This window comes from Lampris incognitus, chromosome 8, assembly GCF_029633865.1.
Source record: "Lampris incognitus isolate fLamInc1 chromosome 8, fLamInc1.hap2, whole genome shotgun sequence".
Classification (NCBI taxonomy): Eukaryota; Metazoa; Chordata; class Actinopteri; order Lampriformes; family Lampridae; genus Lampris; species Lampris incognitus.
The window spans coordinates 4,324,108-4,332,789 of NC_079218.1; positions in this window are offsets into that span (position 1 = coordinate 4,324,108).

Consider the following 8,682-nt stretch of genomic DNA (forward strand, 5'->3'; position numbering starts at 1 on the left):
CTGTATCACCGCCTGTATCACCACATGTATCACACCTGTATCACCACCTGTATCACCACATGTATCACCACATGTATCAGACCTGTATCACCACATGTATCACCGCCTGTATCACCACATGTATCACCACCTGTATCACTGCCTGTATCACCACATGTATCACACCTGTATCACCACATGTATCACACCTGTATCACCACCTGTATCACTGCCTGTATCACCACATGTATCACACCTGTATCCCCGACATGAAACAATGAAGTACCATCGTTAAAACATGACGTAGACTCAACACGTGACTTATTCCCTTTTAAAGATACTCTGTAATTACTCTTTAATTATTCTTTAATTAGCACAGTCTCCGTGCTTTGTAATCAGGATACATTCCTATTAAACTTCACCGTGTGTGTGTGTGTGTGTGTGTGTGTGTGTGTGTGCGCAAGTGTATGTGTGTGTGTGTTAGACTTTTTCATGGCTGTGTTCATCATAAACACAGGAAGCAAAAATGTACCAAGAAAGATGAGCTTAGACACCTATATTCCCCAACAGCTGGCACTGCGTGTGAGTGTGTGTGTGCGTGAGTGCGTGTGTGTGTGAGAGAGAGAGAGAGAGAGAGAGAGAGAGAGAGAGAGAGAGAGAGAGAGAGAGAGAGAGACAGGACACGGTGAGGGAGAGTGAAGAGAAGAGATGAGAGGAATTTTAGGAACATGGACCTTTCAGTGTGGCCCGGCCCTCTGTTCATGCTTGGCTACCCAGGCATGTGTACACGTCTACAAGATGGAGGGTGAGAAAAGTGTATTTGTGCGAGCTCGTGTGTGTGTGCCACTTCCTCCGCTTGTGTGTGTCTGTATCAGTGCAAATCTCAGTGAAGAGTCATTCATCCTGACCTCAGCAACATAGGAATAGGACCTTACAATCAACCTCCCTCGAACGAGGCCGGCACCATCTCAGCTCAGCTCAGCCCTTTCGCTCTGTTGCACTCCCTCTCTCTCTCTCTCTCCTCTCTCTCCTCTCCCCTCTGTCTCTCTCCTCTCTGTCTCTCTCCTCTCCCTCTCTCTCCTCTCCCTCTCTCTCCTCTCCCTCTCTCTCCTCTCTGTCTCTCTCCTCTCTGTCTCTCTCCTCTCCCTCTCTCTCCTCTCCCTCTCTCTCCTCTCTGTCTCTCTCCTCTCTGTCTCTCTCCTCTCCCTCTCTCTCCTCTCCCTCTCTCTGTCTCTCTCCTCTCCCTCTCTGTCTCTCTCCTCTCCCTCTCTCTCCTCTCTGTCTCTCTCCTCTCCCTCTCTGTCTCTCTCCTCTCCCTCTCTCTCCTCTCCCTCTCTGTCTCTCTCCTCTCCCTCTCTCTCCTCTCTGTCTCTCTCCTCTCCCTCTCTCTCCTCTCTGTCTCTCTCCTCTCCCTCTCTCTCCTCTCCGTCTCTCTCCTCTCCCTCTCTCTCTTCACCGTCTCTCTTTCTTCTCTCTCTCTTACCTCTCTCCCTCTCTCTCCTCAATCACTCTCTCTCCCCTCTGTCTCTCTCTTCTCTGTCTCTCTTCTCTCCGTCTCTCTTCACCGTCTCTCTTTCTTCTCTCTCTCTTGCCTCTCTTGCTCTCTCTCCTCTGTCACTCACTCTCTCCTCTGTCTCTCTTCTCTGTCTCTCTTCTCTCCGTCTCTCTCCTGTCTCTCTCTTCTCTGTCTCTCTTCACCGTCTCTTCTCTCTCTCTTACCTCTCTCGCTCTCTCTCCTCTCTCTCTTCTCTGTCTCTCTCCTCTCTGTCTCTCTCCTCTCCCTCTCTCTCCTCTCCCTCTCTCTCCTCTCTGTCTCTCTCCTCTCCCTCTCTCTCCTCTCTGTCTCTCTCCTCTCCCTCTCTCTCCTCTCTGTCTCTCTCCTCTCCCTCTCTCTCCTCTCTGTCTCTCTCCTCTCCCTCTCTCTCTTCACCGTCTCTCTTTCTTCTCTCTCTCTTACCTCTCTCCCTCTCTCACTCTCTCTCCCCTCTGTCTCTCTCTTCTCTGTCTCTCTTCTCTCCGTCTCTCTCTTCACCGTCTCTCTTTCTTCTCTCTCTCTTGCCTCTCTTGCTCTCTCTCCTCTGTCTCTCTTCTCTGTCTCTCTTCTCTCCGTCTCTCTCCTGTCTCTCTCTTCTCTGTCTCTCTTCACCGTCTCTTCTCTCTCTCTTACCTCTCTCGCTCTCTCTCCTCTCTCTCTCTTCTCTGTCTCTCTCCTCTCTGTCTCTCTCTTCACCGTCTTTCTTCTCTCTCTCTTGCCTCTCTCGCTCTCTCTCTTCTCTCCTGTCTCTCTCTTCTCTGTCTCTCTTCACCGTCTCTTCTCTCTCTCTTACCTCTCTCGCTCTCTCTCCTCTCTCTCTCTTCTCTCCGTCTCTCTCTTCACCGTCTTTCTTCTCTCTCTCTTGCCTCTCTCGCTCTCTCTCTTCTCTGTCTCTCTTCTCTCCGTCTCTCTCTTCACCGTCTCTCTTTCTTCTCTCTCTCTTGCCTCTCTCGCTCTCTCTCCTCTCTCACTCACTCTCTCCTCTGTCTCTCTTCTCTCCGTCTCTCTCCTCTGTCTCTCTCTTCTCTGTCTCTCTTCTGTCTCTCTCCTCTCCCACTCTCTCCTCTCTCTCTCTTCACCGTCTCTCTTTCTTCTCTCTCTCTCGCCTCTCAATCTCTCTCTTCTCCCCTCTCTCACTCACAATCTCTCTCCTCTCTCTCACTCTTTCTCTCGTGCTCTCTCTCCTCTCTCAATCTCTCTCACTTTATCCTCTCTCCTCACTCTCAAGCTCTCTCTCTCAATCTCTCTCTCTCTCATACTATATCCTCTCTCGCTCACTCTCTCTCTCCTCTCTCTCTGCTTCTATTTCTCCATGCAATCTGTTTCTACAAGACCCACTCCTTCAGGTGCTCTCAGAAGAGCTGCGTTGGCACTACCTGTGGCTGGGGATTTTCAAAGTCATTACCGGGGCAGGAACAGGGTGGAATGAAGATGGTCGGAGAGAGCAAATGGGGACGGGGCGGGCGGGGGGGGGGGGGTTGAGAATAAGGGAGGCCGAGGAGGAAGGCTGCAAGATGAACTGCCGTAGTGGTCAGAGACAAACACGGCAGGATCCCGTCGAACAAGGTTGGGAGGGTGGTTAAAGTAGAAGGGCGAGGGAGCAGAACGAGTGGAGCGAGAGCGGATTTGGGTCAAACAGATCCAGGAGGAGAGCGAGGTCATGTGGAAGCATGTAGGGTAGTTTGAGAAATAAAGGTTGGTGGGGGGGGGGGGGGGAAACGAAAGATGTACCCTGGCCAACGAGGAATGGCTTTGGCCCGGTGTCTCCCAGAAATGGAGAAAAATAACTTTGCAAACGCGGCCCATTCTGTCACCGGCGTCCTCCTCGCCGCTCGCGCGCCTCGTGGATCGATTAGAATGGCTCCTCCATTTCGCCGCGCAATGAGTTCTCAATAAAACCACTGAATGAGCATTACCTCCGCCCCCTCCCATGGCCGAATCCAATTCCACAGGCAACTCGGGCCTTCCCCGTAATGGATTCTGTGTTTCATAGGCTTTGGCTTGTGTTCCTACAGCACTTGGTTAATATTTCAGCCTGCTGTCTCTCCTCCACACTCAGCCCACTTTCTTTTATTGATTTATTTGTGCGTCCCCGGTATCCCAGCTCCTCGGTGGGAAGACGATCTATTGTGGAATTTAATACCTTTCAAAGAGCTCATTTTGTGGCCCCCCCCCCACGCCTCTTTGTGTTTATTTATTTATTTGTTTTATACAAAACGATCCGAAGACGTCGGGGAAATAAACTCCCGAGGCTGAGCGGGAGAGGCTCAAACTTCAGGCAGAAGCGATGCCGTTTTACTCCATGTTGTCTGCTCGTACGGGGCGTCACGTTCCAGCAGACAAACAGGAAGCAGCTCGGCGGTGAAAAGAAATCCTCGGAGGATCCGTGGACAAGAACCGAGGCAGGCAGGGGGGGGGGGGGGGGGTTGGATACCGAGCCAGCCTGAACTATCCTAAAGGCCTCCCACACACTGTGCTATGTTGGCCGGCTTCAGCCATTTTGCATGACAGGCGTCATGGACGTCGTGGGCTTTATCATGCATCATCTAGTGGTTACGTCATCACGGAAGCACAGGAAGACACGTAGGGAAGTAGAGAGTGGCGGGAAACAAAGAAGAGATACACACTTTAGCTCTGATCTACCCACACTGCTTCCTCTGCCACACTCTCCTCACTTCTACTTCCTGCTCGCACCTTGGATTCCTGCAAAAAGTTCTGAGAGAGATGGATTCATTCCTCGATGCACACTACTACTACTACTACTACTGCTACTACTACTGCTACTACTACTACTACTACTACTACTACTACTGCTACTACTACTAATACTACTACTACTACTACTACTACTACTGCTACTACTACTGCTACTACTACTACTACTACTACTGCTACTACTGCTACTACTACTACTGCTACTGATACTACTACTACTACTGCTACTACTACTACTGCTACTACTACTACTGCTACTACTGCTACTACTACTACTACTACTACTGCTACTACTGCTACGACGACTACTACTGCTACTACTACTGCTACTACTACTACTACTACTACTACTACTGCTACGACGACTACTACTGCTACTACTACTGCTACTACTACTATTACTACTGCTACTACTGCTACTACTGCTACTACTACTACTGCTACTGCTACTACTACTACTACTACTACTACTGCTACTACTACTGCTACTACTACTGCTACTACTACTACTACTGCTACTACTACTATGACTACTACTACTACGACTACTACTGCTACTACTACTACTGCTACTACTGCTACTACTACTACGACTACTACTACTGCTACTACTACTACTACTACTACAACTACTGCTACTACTACCACTACTACTACTGCTGCTACTACTACTACTACTGCTACTACTACTACGACTACTACTGCTACAACTACTACTACTACTACTACTACTACTACTACTTTCAGCAGCTCCAGCGGCTCACCGGTTTTCATTTCTTCCTGTCCTCTGCATCTTCCTCTGCACCATTTGTGCATCATTCCTTGATGCCCAAAATAACAAAACTCCAACTTCAGGGCATCCGGGTAGCGTGCCGGTCTATTCTGTCACCTACCCACACGGGGATCGCCGGTTCGAATCCCCCGTGTTACCTCCGGATTGGTCGAGCATCCCTACAGACACAATTGACCGTGTCTGCGGGTGGAAAGCCGAATGTGGGTATGTGTCCTGGTCACTGCACTAGCGCCTCCTCTGGTCGGTCGGGGTGCCTGTTCGGGGGGGAGGGAGAACAGGGAAGGTCAGGTGAAAAGAAGTGGCTGGCGACTCCACATGTATCAGAGGAGGCATTTGGTAGTCTGCAGCCCTCCCCGGATCGGCAGAGGGGGTGGAGCAACGACTGGGATGGCTCGGAAGAGTGGGGTAATTGGCCAAGTACAATTGGGGAGAAAACGGGGGGGGGGGGGGGGGGACAAAATCCAACTTCATGTTCTTTTCCATCAGACTAATCTGAATGTCTTTTTTCACTGTCCTCGGCCTCAGTCGGCTTGCCCTTGGCTCGCCGTTCAATCAAACGCACAATGTGACAGTAGCTTCTTTTCAACCTGCACAGTCTGACAAGGGGGATGCTGCACAATAGGACATACTTTAATTTCCTTTGCACAATATGACATGCAGGAAATGTTCAAGACTGCCGCAATCATACAGTCTGTGGGAGCCTTAGGATATGCAAGGCCGCTGTCCTTCCTGCTTCCTGCCTCTACACCACACCTGGTCAACCCATCAGACTCTCGATTCTCCCCCTTTGCCTTTCTATCGCTCCGTCTCGCTCACACGGACATACACTCGTATACATACACCCAACGTCCTACGCATACCGGCACAGCCACCGCAAGATCCCTGCAGTGCAAACCCGCTGATGGAAAAGGAATGGATGACATTTAAATGTGGACGACAGTTAGAAGCAATGGAGATATTATTCTGTTAGAAAGCGGAATGGCTCAAAAAATCATTTACACCAGTCCGCTTGCTGGTCACACCGTCATCCTTCTCATGAAAATGGCATTTCAAGGAGGCGGCGTAATGAAAAGATGTCGACACACAGTCAGTGGGAAAGAGGCTGGATGGGCCAGTGGAGGGAACCCAATGGAGCAACCAAAGTATAAGGATCAGGGTAGGATAAGAAATATACTGTCTTGATTAAGTAGGAGAGAGAGCGAGAGAGAGGTAATATGATATACATAAGTCATCAGCTTGGCTATGACCCATCAGTCAAATAGGATGTGAATCACAGACTGTGCTTAGTTCAGTCACGAGAGACATAGTGAATTAAGTGAAGATAATGGTTTATTATAACAGATGATTTAGTGAAAATTAAGTCATGTCAAGACAGTCTTTGGTGCTTCGACTCAACAGGGAGATTTTTTAATCGAGGGGCATCGGCCCTGAGCAGCAGCATAATAAATGCCCCTATGGAGTCCAGACCCTGGGGCTGGTGGCTGATGACTTCTGCTGAGACTGAGAAGGCTGATGAAGAGATGAAACTGATGGATCTGTGAGGACTAGGCAGTAGTGGCATGGGACAGGGTTTTTTTTAATACCTGCACCCACGCGACCCATTATGACAGCCAATCCACACTCGCTAAAATACGCGTTAATTATCCGCCTGAACTTGACCCAACCCGCAAACCTCCTAATGTAGCCTAGGGCTACAGCGAAGTGAGAAGTGTTGCACTATTTCATTTTTGGGCTGTTTGCCAAACATAATACACTGATCGCAAGGCACAGCCTATTGCATATTAGCCTAATACACATTGGTGGTGGTTGAAGTGAGTTACCCCCTTCAAATGTGAAGCACTTCGGGTGTCTAGAAAAGCACTTTATAAATGTTCATTCATTCTTCTTCAGCCGCTTCTCCGGGGTCGGGTCGCGGTGGCAGCAAGCTAAGTAGGGCACTCCAGACATCCCTCTCCCCAGCAATGCCCTCCAGCTCCTCCTGGGGGATCCCAAGGCGTTCCCAGGCCAGATTGGACATGTAGTCCCTCCAGCGAGTTCTGGGTCTACCCCGGGGTCTCCTCCCAGTTGGCCGTGCCCGGTAAACCTCCAAAGGAAGGCGTCCAGGAGGCATCCCGATCAGATGCCCGAATCACCTCAACTGGCTCCTTTCGATGCGAAGCGGCAGCGGCTCTACTCCGAGCTCCCTCCGGATGCCCGAGCTCCTCACCCTATCTCTACGGCTGAGCCCAGACACCCTACGGAGGAAACTCATTTCAGCCGCTTGTATCCGTGATCTCACCCTTTCGGTCACTACCCAAAGCTCCTGACCATAGGTGAGGGTTGGAACCAAGACTGACTGGTAAACTGAGAGCTTTGCCTTCCGGCTCAGCTCCCTCTTCACCACAACGGTCCGGTACAACGCCCACATTACTGCCGATGCTGCACCAGTCCACCTGTCAATCTCCCGCTCCATCCTACCCTCACTCGTGAACAAGACCCCGAGATACTTGAACTCCTTCACTTGAGGCAACAACTCATCCTCAACCCAGAGGGAACAATCCACCATTTTCCGGTAGAGAACCATGGCCTCAGACTTAGAGGTGCTGACTCTCATCCCGGCCATTTCACACTCAGCTGCAAACTGCCCCAGAGCGTGCTGGAGGTCGCGTTCTGATGATGCCAACAAAACCACATCAAATATTATCAATGTTATATAACAAAATATACATATACAACATATACAACTATATAAACAAAACCACATCATCAATTATATAAATCAGCTATATGAAGGTAATGATTATTTTCTTATTATGGTAATTGTTATTATCATTATTATTATTATTATTATAGCATCTGGGTCTAGGCTACTTCCTTCTATTTCCTATTCTTCTTATTTCTATTTACTATCTTCTTCCTATTTTCTCTCGCTGTTATAGGTTTTTTTTAGGGAGTTGTTCCTTATCCGATGCGAGGGTCAAAGGACAGGATGTTGTGTTGCTGTAAAGCCCTTCGAGGCAAATTTGTAATTTGTGATATTGAGCTATACAAATAAAATTGACTCGACTTGACTTAAGTAAACAGGACAAATTGTTCCAAACAGAGTTCTTTATTGCTGAATAGCAGCAAAACAATTAGGGGGGGAGCAGAGACGAAAGTAACACTTTAAAGATAGAAATCATTTTAAAATGTAAGATTACAGACAGAAACTAATTTTCATTGTGATCAACAACTCACATGTGTGTTCTATCAATACCAGGCAAGAGTATCCGTCTGCAGCCAGCAGGACTACAAGTCACACCCACTCCACGGTACGCCCACTTCAAGTCACGCCCCTTCTGATTACAAGTCACGCCCACTTCTTTCTTAAAGGTATATGACCCTCCGAGGGCATTTTGGCTTTCATCTGTTTCTCATTGTGGCATACTTGTTTTCTTTCATCTGTTCAAATCTATTTTAATTAGCAACTACAAGGGGGGGCATCTGTGGAGGAAAATTCAGCTTTGAGGAATAAGATATGATGTTCGGTGAGCATTTAAAATGCAGACTTTGCATTAAGAATGAAGAGTATGATGAATTATTGACAGATCAAAACCTGTCATTAAAAGAAATCTTTTTGCAAATGATAGTTTAAATTGACACATTTTACAGTATTTTTTTTTTACTCTGTATATGTGCAGTG